The 17,547-nt window shown below is 36.0% G+C and overlaps 2 pseudogenes; both read left to right on the top strand.

Moving 5' to 3' along the window:
- The first annotated feature begins 2,295 nt into the window (after window positions 1–2,295).
- Window positions 2,296–4,027, top strand: LOC127428289 (fibromodulin-like; annotated as a pseudogene).
- Window positions 4,028–11,162: 7,135 nt separating this feature from the next.
- Window positions 11,163–16,494, top strand: LOC127427775 (sodium- and chloride-dependent neutral and basic amino acid transporter B(0+)-like; annotated as a pseudogene).
- The last annotated feature ends 1,053 nt before the right edge of the window (window positions 16,495–17,547 follow it).

A 17,547-nucleotide genomic window follows, 5' to 3' on the forward strand; every position in this document is an offset into this window, starting at 1 on the left:
TTGTGTAAAATCACTATGCAACAATTGCTTTATGCAGCACAATGAGCTAGTAGCTACTAACTAACAGCTAGCGGTCGTGTTATTGTTTATGGTCAGTAATGTTTGTGTCACGTTTAAGATGATGTCACAGCAGTAGAGGTGGCGCAACTATGATGATCAGCCTATAATCCCACCCATGTTGAGGCGGCACTAAACTGCAGTGGAAAAGCAAGCTCAGAAAAGTAAAGCGAGCAGAGTCGAGTCGAGACGAACCGTAATGTGCAGTGGAAAAGTGCCAATAGAGAGGCACTTGTATTCCTCAGAATGAGTGCCTAGATTTATGACAACATAGAAGACAAGAAATATATGGGAGAATCAGACAGTCATGTCTACTTACTATAGGCAGAATGAAGACCAGACATTCATAATCAAATACTCTTATTGTTATCAGAAAAAGAGAAAAAAATAGTATATTTGGGTTCTGTTTTTTTTTTTTTTTTTTTACCAAACAAAGAGGCTGTACTTCAGATGTAATTAATGCCATGGCAGGGTTATTTGGGTTCTTCTGATTTTCATGAAATACCTTTCAGTCTATGCATGTTAAACACATACACACACACACACACACACACACACACACACACACACACACACACACACACACCTATATATATATATATATATTCGATTTTAGTGCAAGTGTCCAAGTCTTTACATGTGCTGCTTTCCATTTCCTACCCAACAGAAAATTTGTGTGTCTTTTACATCTGAAACAAACATGTATTTGCTGTGTCTCTTGAAATGGTCAAAAGTAGGATTGGTCTGTAAAGTTGAAGACAGCTCCCTGATGGTCTCATGGTGAGGGCCACTTTCTCCTAAATGAAAAAAGCTTGATGTGTGCAGAAGCAGATGTGCTTAACATTTTCCACAGCTAGGAATAACTGAGACCAGCCAATCTACACTGGTGGATTTGGGATGGAGAAAAGGAAGCCCTCTGTAATTGGACAGGGATTAAGAGGGGGCTTTCAAGAGGGTGGAGGCAAAAAGCTTGTAGGGGAGAAAGGTTATTTGCAGTGTTTGCCAAAACTCCTCCATATTTCTAAAGGAACTCACAGTGGGACAAAGAGAAGGCAGTGCCTTTTAATTTGATCAGGTAGGTGTGATCCTGTAATTGCCAACATGTTAGTAGATTTGTAGTTTTTTTGTTGAACATTTTTGTCTTATTTTGAATCTCTGCATAAATGAAGACTTGTTGAGAATTCCTTTATTGGACTGAGATTTGGTACATAGTGGAACAGGCTGGATACAAGTTGTGTGTTGCCTTTTGTTCTTCTTCTTCTTAAAAAAAAAAAAAAAAAAAAAAAAAAAAAACATTCTGGTAATCGTGGGATGTTTTTTTTTTTGTTCTTATGGCTTACAATTGTTCCCTCACTGCTGACTGTACTCTTTTATTACATTTATATGTTCCTGAAAATGTAAGCCTATATGTTATACATACTTTTCTAGGTTACCAGACTTACATTTTCTAAAAGATTAAATGTACATTTAGTGGGAATAAAGTAAATTTTGTCATTTTGCTGTGTACTGTGGCCCCAAAATGTTTTTGGACACTTCTGGACACTTAAGTCACACAAAAGAATGTTTTCTGTGACTTTTTGCAGTAGGTGTCAAGGTAATTTTTAGTGGATGTAAACCAGTTCCACTCAAGTTCACACAGGTGTCCTAGCAGAGTAACCACAAATGCTGATGAGTGCCATCATTGTTTTCAGTGATGTTTAACATGTACATCTTTGCTAATATCTCAAAAAAATTTGTTTTAGGGTTTCACGACCCTTTAACTATTGCCATGTTCCACTAATCAGGAAGTTTCCAAATTCTTTGTCTTAATTTTTTAACAATATATCTATTGTTTTATCATTTGAAACTGAACAGACTTCTTTTTGTAAAATGTTTTATTTGAAAAGTGTGTTTGTGCTTTATTTCTTCAAAATAAATGTAATTGGTTTGACATCTTGTTATATAATGTAAAGACATTTATAAGTGTGGCTTAAGAGTCCAGATACTTCTCAAGGCCACTTTATCCTCTACATTCAATTTCCATTTTTATGCTATAATCATTGCTCTTCAGTTATCATGCATAAAGGGCCATTTTTTGTCAGATCAACTCTGATGTATGTATTTATTTTTATTTTTTTTTATCGTTTCTTCCAGTAATTTATTCATTTAGAATTTTGTCAGTAACTAAGCATTAGAAATCTATGAATATTAAAGTTGTCCATTCTATTTACAGTTGCTGAATCTCTTGCCGTTGTGATAATGCGGATAATTGCTCTACTGTTTCTGTTGGGGCTCCTGAATTTCACTCTGGCTCTGGGCATGGATCCCTTCCAATGGCTCTCCTCCCTGCACAGCCGTGGTTATGCCTCCCTGCAGGCCGACAACACCGGGGGAGAATGCCCTGAGGAATGTGACTGTCCTCCCACCTTTCCATTTGCCATGTACTGCGACAACCGCAACATGAAAAAAATGCCTTACATTCCATCCTGTATGAATTATCTGTACCTGCAACACAATCAAATCACCTCTGTCCCAGATAATGCTTTTGGTAATGCCACCAACCTCATATGGGTTATGTTGCATGAGAACCATACAGTATTAACTCAGTTGGCATGAAAGCATTTGCTAAACTGGTAAACTTGGATCGCTTGTACCTGAACAACAACAACTTAACGGAGGTACCATCCAGCCTGCCTCGCTCTTTACGTGATCTTAGTCTCAGTCACAATAAAATTGCCAAAGCGTCCCCCAATGCTTTTGAAGGACTGGAGAATCTAACCATTCTTTTGCTACATAATAATGATATCCAGGATATCAGTGGGAGCCTGAAAGTTCTCAAGTCATTAACTTTGCTGGACGTGAGCAGTAACCAGCTGAAGAAGGTTCCTGACAGTCTTCCTGAGATGCTCCACCAACACTACCTAGAGTCCAGCTCCACTGATGCAATTCCAGCCAACATCCTCAACCAATTCACCAACCTGCAGTATGTCCGTATTGCTCACAATGAGCTCACAGACAAAGGCATCCTGCAAAACACCTTTAACATTAGCGGTCTGGTAGAGCTTGATTTGTCCTTCAACAAGTTGGAAAGGATTCCTGTTGTTACAAGTACCAGTCTGCAACATCTCTATCTACAGGCCAATCAGATCAAAGGTACCATACATCTTTGGAGGTTTTTACATTCTTTTTTTTTTTTTTAAGTAGGGAGTGATTATTTTAAATCTTTAATGGGAGGCTCATTTTATTCTTTGACCAAAATAAAAGACAAAATTCTATCATTAAATCACCAAGATGATATACAAGAAATGGGGAAGATGTCACACTTACATTTTTATTATTTCCCTGGAAGGGTTAATTTTTTTGAATGTCTCAATTTTTGTATAGGAACATACCTTGATGTCTGCTACAAAAAAGGTTTGAACATTTCCATCGTTATTGCCCAAGAAAAGAGTGCATTGAACACATGTTGACCTTTTGTGACAACAGAATAAGTTATCACAATGGAACCTGCCATCAAACAAACTATTGGCTTTCAAGCGAAATTTAAAAAGTAAAATAATTATAAAACAACAAACAGAATGTTTGTTGTTTTTAACATTAAACATTTATTCTGTATTCTGTACAGAATACATTTATGGCTAACAGATATTAAATTGTAAATAATAAATTGTTTAAATTTAAAACAGATGCGACAACTTTCCCCAATGAAAATGACAACTAGTGTCAACTAGCTCCAGTCTTCCCCATGCAAAACTGAAATGATTAATGATTGTTGTAACCAATAACTGTTATCATATGTTCCCATCACAGAAATGTTAAGTGTTTTTCATTCCTTTCAGAGTTAACTTTGGGCAGTTTCTGCAGTGTGGTGGATGTTATGAACTTCTCCAAGCTGAGAGTCTGGCGACTGGAAGGAAATGAGATCAGTTCTAGAGATATGCCCTCTGAAGCTGCCTTGTGCCTTCGACTTGCGTCTGATATTGCTGTGTAATGGCCCTGGCTAACCAGCAGAGAGCTCTTTTGATTTTCTCTGAAATTATAATGTCAAAGTGGCATAACATTGCATTGATGTACATTTTTATTTTTGGTGTATTCATAGTGCTTTGAGATTTTGTGAGAGATGAATGTCATTTTCTGTGGACTTTAGAGAGAAGTACAAATAGCCTACTGAAATGGTGAAAAAGGGAAAAATTGTGAGATTTAGATAGGAATTGGAGATCCTCTGTTAAGGGATGTGAAGCCTGTTTGTTTTTATCAAAAGCTACAAAGCTATTCTTGAATGCATTTTATGGTTTTATTTTATGGTTGTGTTCATCTGTGCATGTCTGTTTTATCAGATGACAGAAGGCAGTGCTAAAATATCATTGCAGTCTGCTATTTGTCTGATAAACATTTGATTTACTTTAGGTGTATGCAACCTGGATTCATGTGTGTTCAGGAATGGAGTTTGAACAATGCTGTGAGTATTTATTTTACATGTGAGACAGAAAGATGTAACAGGACAGAGACATCATACTTGACAACATGAAACAAACTGATTCTATATTCTGTAAAGGAAGAGGGAAAAAAAGAAAAAACATAAAAAAATTTTTTAGAGCAAATACTGTATATTGCATGAAATATGTGACAAAAGACTGAAGGCATGTAAGCCTTTTGTGTGGCTCAATAAAGCTAACTGTTGTATCAATACATTTTGTATTAGTATACGTCAGGGAATTAAATAACACCAAACAAACAGATAATTTACTTTGATTCTGATGTCATTGAATACTGTAGAACATAACACACATTCTCAGGTTTTCCTGCTATCTCCCATAAAGAGCACCTATTTCAAATATTACCTTTCATGTAGTGTGATATATAGCTGTTTGTGAATGTAAAAAAGTCTGCAAAGTTTCAAAAATCAAAGTGCACGACAAATGGAGTTATTGACTCCCAGAAGAAAGACCGATTCTGAACACCTGAAACGAGTCGTTAGTTAATCCAGACTTACTTCCTGTACTAACCGATGTAATTTGGTAACAAAAAACCCACCTCTGGTCTGTATATGTGTACAGCCAGTGCACGCTGTTAGCCTGTTAGCTGTTAGCCTCTGCTAACCAGCTAACTCAAGTTATTGTCAAACTACATATAAACTTACCACTGAGAAACGTCCTGTTCTCGTCGTGCTTGCGATGGTGGTTTGGGTAGATCTTCTAATGTATCACTATCAGACTCAGGCTCAAATTGGTAGGGTAAAACAGAAATTTTTTCAGATGGAGCTGAAACTCGGATATGGTAGTGGCATGGTAGTGCTCCATTCTGACACGCGCTGTAAGCAGTAGGCCAATCACAACAGACTGGGACATCTGACCAGTCAGAGCAGAGTAGGCTCTCTGAAAGTTTAGAATGAATCCTTTAGAACGGATCATTGAACGAGTCGTTTTTGACAGTGGGAAAAAAAGGTAATACTGCAATTTAAATTATGAGCAAATTAAAGTGTTTTTTGACCTTGGATGCATGTAAATCTATTGTATGAGACCTTTAAAACAAAATTAGACACGTTGAAAAACCATAATAGGTGCTCTTTAAAGGAAAAATGAAAATTCTCTCATCATTTACTCACTCTTTTGCCATCCCAGATGTGTGTGACTTTCTTTCATCTGCTGAACTCAAATGGAGATTTTTAGAAGAATTTCTCAGCTCTTTTGGTCCATATGCAAGTGAATGGGTTGCAAAATTTTGAAACTCCAAAAATCACACAAGTCAGCATTAAAGTAATCCATAAGACTCCAGTAGTTAAATCAATGTCTTCAGAAGTGATATGATAGGTGTGGGTGAGAAACAGATCAATAATTACATCCTTTATTCCTATAAATTCTCCTCCCTGCTCAGTCAATCTCCACTTTAACCTTCACTTTCTCATTCTTCTTATTGTGTTTTTGGTGATTCACATTCTTCATGCATATCACCCACTACTGGGCAGGGAGAAGAATTTCTAGCAAAAAAATGACTTCAATATTGTTCTGTATCTCACCCACACCTATCATCATATCACTTCTGAAGATATGGATAAAAAGGAGTTGTATGGTTTACTTTTATGATGCCTTTATGTGCTTTTTGGAGCATAAAAATGTTGGCACCCATTCACTTGCATTGTATGGACCTACAGAGCTGAAATATTCTTCTAAAAATCCAAATGTGTGTTTTGCAGAAGAAATTCATACACATCTGGGATGGCATGAGGGTGAGTAAATGATGAGAGAATTTTCATTTTTGAGTGAAATATCCCTAAAAGTAAACATATTTTTTTTTACTTTTTTCATTCTTATTTTTCATTATTTTGTCTTATTGATTCCTCAATATCCATGAATCCTTATACTTTACTATAAATCAAACTTGATCATCAAAGATGCAGTATGAAGCAGTTTTGAAAAGTTGATGTAGTGTATTTCTGCATGCAGAACTTTTAACTTGACAAAGATTGATTCAAGGATGTAACCTTCAAAGGAAAATTGACACATAGAGGAGTGTGGCTTTTGAGCTCACTTAAATTATGCCATCAATCAGTCACTTATTATGGTAACTCAAGTGACAAGTTTTATTAGTCATGTGTTGTTATTATAGCCTGCAGTTTTTTTTTTTTTTTTTTTTGCTTAAAAATAGTGGTTTATAATTAGTCCTGTATCAGTTCAGAATCTAAACATCTTTCATGAATGTCACCATGTGTTTAAGACAATAGGATTATGACATCATTGTGACCTTTATATCAACTCTTCTTTGAAGCAATTCATACATGTGTAATGGGGAGTATGTCATTCTACAGCAGTTAGCAGCTTAAATGGCAGATGTCACTGCCTTCATTAGTAATATGTACTTTTCAAGATCCCAAAACCAGGACAAGTGTCTAACTATGACTTTGAATTCTCAAACAGACATTACAACAGACCAGGGAAAAACAGGAATACAAGCTTTACACCAGAGATTAAACTACTTGTGTGGCTCAGTGAACATTTAAATGTGAAATTACAGCAGAAATGTCAAATGAACTCATCCGTATTACTACTTCTACTATACACAGCCAAAACCCTAATAACCACAGTGTGCCCCAGGGACTTACAGTACATTGGTGCACATATTTTCATATATCTAATTTATATTAGCTTTTAGAGTATGATTACATATTCCCTCTGAAACAGACACAGCCATTGAGAAAGATGTTATTTTTCCTTTACCTTTAATTACCTGATAAGCACTTTAATGACAGCTTCACCACTTCTGGTCAATAACATCAGGTTTACATGTTGCACAGGACTCGTGACCAACATCTCACAAATGGTATAATCTGATAGTTAACACAATTACAATGAGTTCCAAGTCTTAAATACAGGTGGTGAGGTTGTTTGCAAACCACAGATGTTCAAACCTGTAGAAGTGTTCTGTCTGTTGAGTTAATAAGTTCAGAGGTGTGCCCTCTGGTCAGGCTTGATACAAAGCTTGTATGTTTGCTATCCATCCCTCAGTGTCCAACATTTGAGAGAAAGAATGTCTGTGGAATGTTAATAAGGTTTTGGAATTTGCACTTTACCAGGTTTTGTCAACAAAAAACAGGGAAGTGAATTTGCTTTAATCCCAGAATGTTTTTATTATTATTATTATTATTATTATTATTATTATTTCTTGTGTTTTTGACTTTAACTGTGACCTGCTCCATCATTTTAAGTCACTTTGCCCAAGTGACACAGTTCGACTTTAATGCACAACTGTGAAAAGGAAAGCATTTAAATGATTATATCTCAGCAATGGTTTGGAGACACATACAAATTATATCGTTAGAAGATTAAAAAAAGAAGGAAAAAGCTTTAAAAAGTAAGCTTAGATTGTCCATCCTACTATAGTGCATAAAACTCAGGATGTGTTTCTAGGTCAAAGTGACACAAAATGATGGTGCAGGTCACATTTGGTTAAAGTTCATTGGAGCATGTATCCTAGACAGACTTAAAACAGCAGTTTTCTGGTGGAGACATCATTTGAATTGATCAGTAACTGTAAAACAAACAAAAAGAATTAACAAAGTTTTAAAGGATGTAACCAAATGTTGAATATTGGGGGACCAAATGTACACTGTAAAAAACTGCTGTAAATTTAAGGCCAAATTCCTACAGCAATCTACTGTGATTCTTAACTACAGTAGTTTGCTGTTAAAATGTTGCATTCTGGGAGATCAAGAGCAGGATCACTGTGGAGTGACTAGTTTTATGGTAAATAGCTGTTCTGTGCAAGGCATTATGGGAAAATGAACATTTAAAATCATGATATCATCTTGGTGAAAGCTATAGTGACATTTTGAAACGTATATTTTAACCCCACCCCCCACCCCCCCATACAAATTTTAGTTTGTGGCACATGGTTAGTGTTGTTGATGCTTCTGACCAACTCCTCTGTTCTTTATCATCTCACATCAGCCTTCACTTGTCTGTCTAATGAGAAGTCAAATAAAAAAAAAAAAATCAACCTTAGAAGCAATGTACATATTAAATGTACAATTTTGCCAGGATTGTACAGTGTATTTTTTTTATGAAAAAACAAAACAAAAAAACAACAACAACATGTACACAGTAAAATAACAGTATAGCACTGCATTGTGGGTTATAATGGTGAAATACCCATAAGCCTTTGCGCTTGAATAAGTATGTATGATTTGGCAAATGCATTGGAGCTACAAAGATTGTAAAAAAAAAAAAAAAAAAAAAAAAAAAATGTACAGAATTATTTATTCAGACTTAATAAATAGTGTTGTTGTTTTGTTATCAATAGTTGTGTTTTGAATGAAGTCACCATTATGGTGATTAGTGATCTCTTGAGCTGGCACCTTGGACCTTCTTTATTATTATATTATGTTCTTCCAGCCAGTCAATTTATATTTAAGTAAAAGACCAGTTGTTTCACTGTGCTACTTGGAAGACAAAACCTAAGGTCAGATTGAAAATCTGATCATACCTTACAAATGGCACTATATGTGGCAATAGTGATGCGTTACACATAAAAGCAAAAACAGTGAAGGATATTTCAGCAAAAATTATACCATCAAATTGAGTGTTTGATGTTTTTGATGAACTTTCAACATAACTTGAGCTGTTACCAAGACACACAGATTTCTACTCTCGGCATACAATACGCAACAGTGGTGACAATTATAAACATACTTTTACATAAATAAGTAAGAGCTGAACATTAAAATCCAAGTAACTTAGACTACAACAAATACAACATCAAAATAAACCAGTAAATAGTAAAATAATCGAAGTAATTTATTTTTGCCGCAGTGCATGCTGGGAACTTAGCTGTTAATTTCAACAACAGTAGATAGTATGTAATTTGACAGCTATATCCTGCATAAATTACAGTTGTATACTGTAGCTGTAAAAACAGTATATAGCTGTTAATTTCAGCAACTGCAAGACACTGTTAATTTTACAGTAACATGCTGGCAATGCTGCTGCCAGTTCTTTACTGTTTTTTGACGGGAAAATCTTTAAGAGTGTATCTGCCATATTGTTCAAACACAATTCTAAATATTTGGGGTGTGGATGTGCCCCACTCAATATTTATGGTTGTTACGGCCCTGATTCTAACAAACACATTTCCATAGTTTTATTATAGTATCTTTTTAAGGAACAGATGGAAACAATGGCTTACATGTTGTAAAACTACAACACTATGTGAACTTTGATTTTCATATAAAACATGTTCTGCTATCATATTGGAATGATAAAGCCAATTTTGTTTCCCTGGATATTGCTTCCTTGATTCCCTGAATAGCCCTGCTTACTGATGAAATATCATGGAAATTATCTTGCTGTATTAATATGAATGAGTCATATAAAGTCTGAACATCATGCTTTATTTTATGTTGTTGATTAATGCAAGGGTAACTGTCATACTCTGTCATGACAGAGGATGATTGCGCATTATACCTTAAATGTCCCCTGTACACATATAAAACATAATTTGCTGTTTTAATATTTGCGGACATGCAATTTGTAAAGACAACCAAAGATTCACCAAATCTGAGTGAAAATTATGAAAATATATAAACAAACTGGCTCATAGGGGGCCTGGGTATCTCAGCAAGTAAAAGACGCTGACTACCACGTCTTTAGTCGCAAGTTCTAATCCAGGGCGTGCTGAGTGACTCCAGTCAGGCTTTTTAAGCAACCAGTTGGCCCGGTTGCTAGGGTGGGTAGAGTCACGTTGGGTTAACCTCCTCGTGGTCGCTATAATGTGGTTCTTGCTCTCGGTGGGGTGTGTGGTGTGTTGTGCGTGGATGCCGTGTAGAATAGCGTGAGCCTCCACATGCCACCCACAGCTCTTAAATGTCGGAGGTGTCCAAGTATTCATTAATTCAGTCAGTTGAATTGTAAGTTATACATAAAATTTACAATCTTTAGAATGTGTAAAAAAAAAATTATAATATTTTTTTAAAGGCAGTTTCTTCGACATCAGTGACGTTTTAACACAGTGTGTGGACTTTTCAGATGGTTGCTTAGCATATTAGCGAATATTTAATGAATATTTAACTTAAATGTAAATTTACCCCACTAAAAATTATTATGCAGTCATAATGCATTGATGTTTTGTTTAATTATAATTTGTTTGGTCTATTGAGGACACCGCCCCTGTTGTGTAGCCCCCTCTTAGTTTTTCAGAGCCAGTTTTTCCTTGATATTTACTTGGAAATTTCTTAAATATTTAGTCATAATAAGTAATTAGTCCGGTACTTCCAATTCCAGTCAAAAAGAAAAAGTTTTTACACTGTAAAGATATAAAGAGTAAATGCACTATATGCACTGTATTTAACTGTTCCATCAACTTCTAGCTAATCAATACTGAATAATTCAAACTTAAAATAGTAATTTGAAGTTGAGTTACAGGAATTATAATCAGGCTGTATGTGCAATGTGTATGAACACGCAAAATGTGATGTTTTGTCATGTTAAAAAAAAAGGAGGGGTGGATGGCTGAGATGGGCAGGATGTGACCTGTATATAAGACTTCCCACCGTTTTTCAGTGCAGTTTTTCCTCAAGTTCACTCGGTCAGTTGAATTTATCTCTTTACCAGTAGCTCTTGAAACTGCAATTAAGAATGAGGAAATACGGCTTGAACAACATTACAGACATACTGTTTAAAAACAACAAGGTAGGAAGCAATAGTAGCTATAGGAAAATAATAGGAAATAATATAATTCATATAGTTTATCATATATAATCATGTTTTAGATTAGAAATTTAGTTTATATATATATATATATATATATATATATATATATATATATATATATATATATATATATATATATATTTTCTAGGAAATTTACAAACATCAGAAAGCATTAGCTAAATATAATCTTTTGTGATGTTATTTACTTTTTTCATTCTTTTTTGCAGGTCAGTGATGAATCTAACACGCCAGATTCTCATGTTGGGACAGAAGATGAAAACACTAAGAGGGGGAACTGGAGCAGCAAAAGAGAGTACATGCTGTCTATGATTGGCTATGCAGTGGGTCTTGGCAATGTGTGGAGATTTCCCTACTTAGCATACAAACATGGGGGAGTTAAGAAAAATTGCAAAAGTACTATTTCTAGAATCTAAACACCTTTCAAATTTTTGTCACATAATCCTATATCCCTATATATTTCTCTCTATCCTGTACACTACCACACATCTCCCTAACAAACCAAGGGGCCTTTCTCATCCCCTACACTATCATGCTGGCTGTTGCTGGCCTGCCCTTGTTCTTTATGGAGAGCTCATTTGGACAGTTCTGCAGCCAAGGTCCCATCGATGTATGGAAAGCTGTACCTATACTGCAAGGTAAGCAATGGACACTTAAATTCAGAACATTTTATTTGTAAGCTCTCCAAAATCCAGGAATATATGTGTTGCTAATATTGAAAAAGTCAATGGTATTATGATTCATGTTACACATTTGTAATTATTAGATCCTCTCTGTAGCAAATTGAGTTTGTGCGGTTGATTAGTATTTTGTGTACTATAATTTACAGTTTTCCTCTGAAACTGGCTGATGTAGTAGCAAAGTTGCAAAGAAGGTGCCTTAAGTGTTAAAGTGTGGATTCAGGTTGACTTTTGCCATATTTTAAGGTCCATTACTGGAGTAAATGTTCAAAAGCTAGTTTGTTAATGTATCAAACTGACCTTGAGACATATTTTGCAGAGTTAATATGGATAGTTAATATGCAGACTGCATACCTACATTTATCCTCAGGACATTTACATTACTGTTTAATGTGGTTTAATGTGGTTTGCGGACACTGAAAAACCAATGAGCATGTTTTTTACATTTTGAGTCCTGTTCAAATCATTGACACAGTGTTTTAAGCCGATTGATTCAAACACTTATTTTTTATACTAATGACCAAACTCAACCATGAAACTATGTGGCGCAAGCTGATAGGTTCTTTGAGCTTGTTATCTGTTAGCCAATCGGCTTACTCACATGTGACATGTTAAGCCAGTCAGCTTGCATGGTGTAAGCTGATTGGTCTTTTGATATGTAATCGGGTCACCAAACAACTTGCGTCTCTCTCTTTATGTAAGATTTAAATTGCTCAGTTTTGCAGACAAGCCAGTTTCATCTCTGTGCACTGCAAGAGTTTTTCTCTGAAACCCTCCTCCACCCCAGCTTCGCTGGTCTAGATCTGCTACATGGGGATTGCTTGAATGTTTATTTGTGCAGCAGCATGTCACACATGCTTGATGCAGCATTTCTTGCATATTGTCCAGTTGTGCAGCAGTAGCAGCAGCAGCAGCAGCATGTCTGCATGCTTAACTCAGTTTGACTGTGTAGTTTCTAGCAATAGTAAGTCTCTGTACTTGTTCTGCAGCAGCAGCGTAGCAGATCTAGTCCTATCAAAATGTCATACTCACATTTACATGCTAAATCTTTCAGAGTTGTCATGACTGAACTTATGTTTTGTAATCTTTGATACTGTAGGTGTTGGCATCACAATGATGCTGGTCAGCACTTTAGTGGCAATCTACTATAATGTCATCATTGCATATAGTATCTACTACCTTTTTGCATAATTTCAATATCCCCTACCCTGGAGTGGATCTTCAGACACGAATTGCAACACAACTGATATAGGTTTGTTGTATAGACTGTTTCTCTGCCAAAGAGGGCCTTGATGTCAGGCATAGCATGGCTATTTGCTCAGAAAATGAAAGTATTTCGGATCTTTCCAGATTGACTGTTTTTTTTTTAAAGCAAATTTTGTCTTTCAAATTTAACCCTGTGACAAACTTCTCTAATAAGCACTTCCTTACACATGTGTGGAATAATAAGAGTTTAAATTATAACTAAAACTTTATTGATCTAACTACTCTAGCAGGTACAAAGTATTTATCAAAATAGAATTGAATAATACTGTACAAAATGTTCAAATGAACCTGGATAGAGCCCCAGTGAGAAATACTGGGAGTAAGTTGACATTTGTTATTGTAAAATAGCTGCTTGTCAGTGAGAAGAAAGCTTTTTAAGAAGCTTTTTTATTTATCAGTTTAATTATGCCATAAGTACGAGATACAGTGTTGAAGTGGTAACAATTTATTTTAGAGTGTCTGTGTCACACATGTCACATTACTATTTTTAATTACTTTAGTAATAGCAATAACAATATGCAAGTTTAAACAGCTACACAAAATAATTACACAGTAATTACAGTACATGTAATTCAATTAATTTTTTAATTGTACAAATGCTATAGTAAAATATGATGCTGTTGCGTTTACTAATTGGTTAACTGTAATTGAAAAATGATTTTGAAACATTATATTTTATGCAATTGTACCATTAAGTATTGCAAAATTTATTGTAAAAATGAAGTCAAAAATACAGTCACCAAAATGTCATCATCAAAATTTGTGTTTTTAGTCATGCTTTGTATGAAATGGCTTTTTGACCTTTTTTATAGCCAGATCAAGCTGTAGAATTTCCGATAAAAGATGTTTTTAGTTTTATTTAATTTGTAATAATTTTGTTGGTATGTTTGCATATTTTTCCTTTTATTTGTTAATTTTGACATTTTGTTGACTAAATGATCTGTCCAAAGCATGGTGGCCCTTCAGCGCACGAGCAATATGGATGAGACAGGACCAGTGGTCTGGCACCTGGCCCTCAGCCTGCTGCTTGCATGGATAATAGTTGCAGCAGCTCTATTCAAAGGCATCAAGTCATCTGGGAAGGTAAGTGTTTCATCACAGTAAAGTTTATTTGCCCCCCCCCCCCCCCCCCACACACACACACACACACACACAAACCGGCCATGAATCAGATGAGTATTTGCACAATTTGTCAATAATTACTGTAATTATGTTTAAAAAGCCAAGCCCAATTTTGTGTTTTAGGCTTTGGTTTGGCATTCATTGCATACCCTGACACTCTCTCTAAGCTGCCTATATCACCACTGTGGTCTGTCCTGTTTTTCTTCATGCTGATCACTCTTGGCTTGGATTCCCAGTTTGCAATAATAGGTAAGACTCAAGTAATTGATCAGTGGTTAAATTACATTTCACAATGATTGAGAGATTGCATAAAGTACCTGGTACACAGTATTGATGATAAACAATCCTATTCAAAACATATACTGTATATACAACCCACAATTCATGCCTCCATGTGGCAAGTAGTGGTATTGCAAACAAGCTTCTCACATAAAGTAGCCCTTTGTAACCTTTCAAGTATGTACACCAGCATACCTCAATTTTCATTTGGTTGTTGAACCAGTGCCAACTTCAAGAGAATATTCGCAGCAAATGGAAGCAGATCCAGATATTGTGAAATTATTCTTTGGTTTCATAACAAAATCATGAACTGACCTGTGCAAATGTAGTTTTACAAGATGATCACAATAGCTGTTTTATAAAGAAAATATTTGCCTGTGAATGTCAATAGCAGCTCATAAATATTTGATGTGAATCATGATCCATCCACAGAGGTTATTGCCACCTGCCTCCAGGATGCCTATCCCCACATTTTGAAGTCCAAACGGGGCCTCATTACCATAGCAGTCTGCACTGCTCTCTTTCTGCTCGGCCTGCCATGCGTCACTGGGGTAGGCAAACCATTATGAGCAACATCATTTAGGAATGTAGGTTTATATTTAATTCATGGTAAAGATATATAAGTGGAGGATTCACCTCACAAAGCATCTAAAACTTTAAATAATAATAATAATAATACTTGCTTTTACTTAGATAGTGCTTTTCTAGGCATTCAAAGCATTTACATAGTATAGGGGGACTCTCCTCAACCACCACCAGTTGCAGCGTCCACCTGGATGATGCAACGGCAGCCATAGTGCCCACACACCAGCTATTGATGGAGAGACCATAAACATATTACAAAAACATATTACATGAAATGTAGTTGAAAATAACTATTATATTTAATTATATGAGTGGATATTAACAAACTGATGTTTATAACCATGGTTTTATAGGCAGGAATCTATTGGGTGAATAATTGATACATTTTGCGCTGGATGGATTATCCTGGTTGCAGGATTGCTGGAGGTGCTAAGTCTGTCCATCCTGTATGGTAAATATGATTCTTGTAATATGTGATAATTGTATTTTTTGACATTTCTACCCATTGATCTGTTCATTTCTAAATTGCACTAACATTTTCCAGGTGGTAATCGATTCATCAAGGATATTGAGATGATGATTAAGACCAGGAGCTCCCTCTTCTGGTTATGGTGGACGGCTTGCTGGTTTGTTGGAATATCAAATGCAGTGTTAAAGCACAAATAAGTATGTAGCACATAGTCTTCATGTTTTGCATGTTTACATTTATCATTTTATGCGCTCTTATAACACAATTCCTGTTGTGTTTTATGTCAAAATTGACATAATTTGACATTTTTATATACTTATAATTAAAATGTAATGTTAATATTTCATGTGAGCAAAACAAGGATCAATCGGGTGACAAACATACAGTATAGTAGGGAGCTCAATGCATAGGTGCTTGGGTGACTAGTGCAAGCTGGTAATGTAAAAGACAATTGGGTGAGAAATGTATACAATTTTGTGGGATCCACAAAGTGTGAACAGAAAGAGTTCATATAATTTACAGCACATGTATCATTTTATTTTATAAAATAACTTATTTGATGTTTACTTGTCTTCTTCTAAAAACTCTATACAGTCTTTCACCACTGTCTCTTACCTTCCCTCTACTTGTAATTCTCTGAGAAATTTGAAAATTTTTAATTATAGCACTTCTCATATTATTGCCTTTTTCTGTCCAAGTCGCTTTGGACAAAAGCGTCTGTGAAACGAATTAATGTAAATGTAAATAAATGTTGAAAGATTTTTTTTATCATACAGAATCACAATGATATTTTCTGTTTATAAACATTCTGATTTACAGGGAACACAGTCCATGATATTTTTTCACCAAATGTATTAACCATAAATTACTGTGGAAATTTGACCATATGTGAAATGTAGAACAATCCTATCAGTTGTCACCCTATGCAGTTTTACAATGGGTTCTTCATGTTGCTTGTCATTACTAGAGTTCCCAGTCCCTCTTTGCAAAGTATGATCAGAGCGTATTTTCCCTGAGTACAGAAGCTGCCAGTTAGACCCATAGTACCTCTAAAGTTATTTTGTATCACTATTTTGTATCACTATTTTGTATCACTATTTTGTATCACTACCTTCTGGCTCAAGATGGCGCCGAGTATGGCTGCTGTGTTGCGAGCTCCGACACAACATAGTAGTGTTTTGTTTGTTTTGTTCACAATTCTTATGTTTTTTGTCTTGGATGTTGTCTGCCTTATTGTCTACGACAGACAAACACTTTTGGACATTGGTTCAGCAATTTCACACCGTAAACCAGACTTCAAATTTCTCAATGCCGACCCACTGTTTACAAACACGCAAGCGGAGCCCTTTGTCTGGGCAGCACAGCCACGGAAACGCAAAAGGAAAAGGGGAAACAGAGCCGGCGTTCTCATCAGAGTAAGACGCCGCGCAAATCGACCCCCGCTACCCACTATTCTATTGGCAAATGTTCAGTCTCTGGATAACAAGCTCTGCGAGCTGAAAGCGCGGATCTCTTTCCAACGAGATACAAGGGACTGCTGCATTATCTGCCTTACGGAAACTTGGATGTCTGCGGAGATTCCAGACTCAGCCATTGAACCCGCGGGGTTCTCCGTGCACCGAGCGGACAGAGCCAAAGACCTCTCAGGTAAAAGCAGAGGAGGTGGTGTATGTTTTATGATCAACAAATCCTGGTGTGATCAGAGGAATGTACATTCTGTCAAGTCTTTCTGCTCTCCTGATCTGGAATTTCTTACGCTTCTGTGTCGACCATTCTGGCTACCGAGGGAATTCACAGCGGTCATTATCACAGCTGTGTACATTCCCCCACAAGCCGACACAGACCAGGCACTCAAGGAACTGTATGGGAGTATAAGTGAGCAGGAAACCAC

Source organism: Myxocyprinus asiaticus, chromosome 37 (assembly GCF_019703515.2).
Source record: "Myxocyprinus asiaticus isolate MX2 ecotype Aquarium Trade chromosome 37, UBuf_Myxa_2, whole genome shotgun sequence".
Classification (NCBI taxonomy): domain Eukaryota; kingdom Metazoa; phylum Chordata; class Actinopteri; order Cypriniformes; family Catostomidae; genus Myxocyprinus; species Myxocyprinus asiaticus.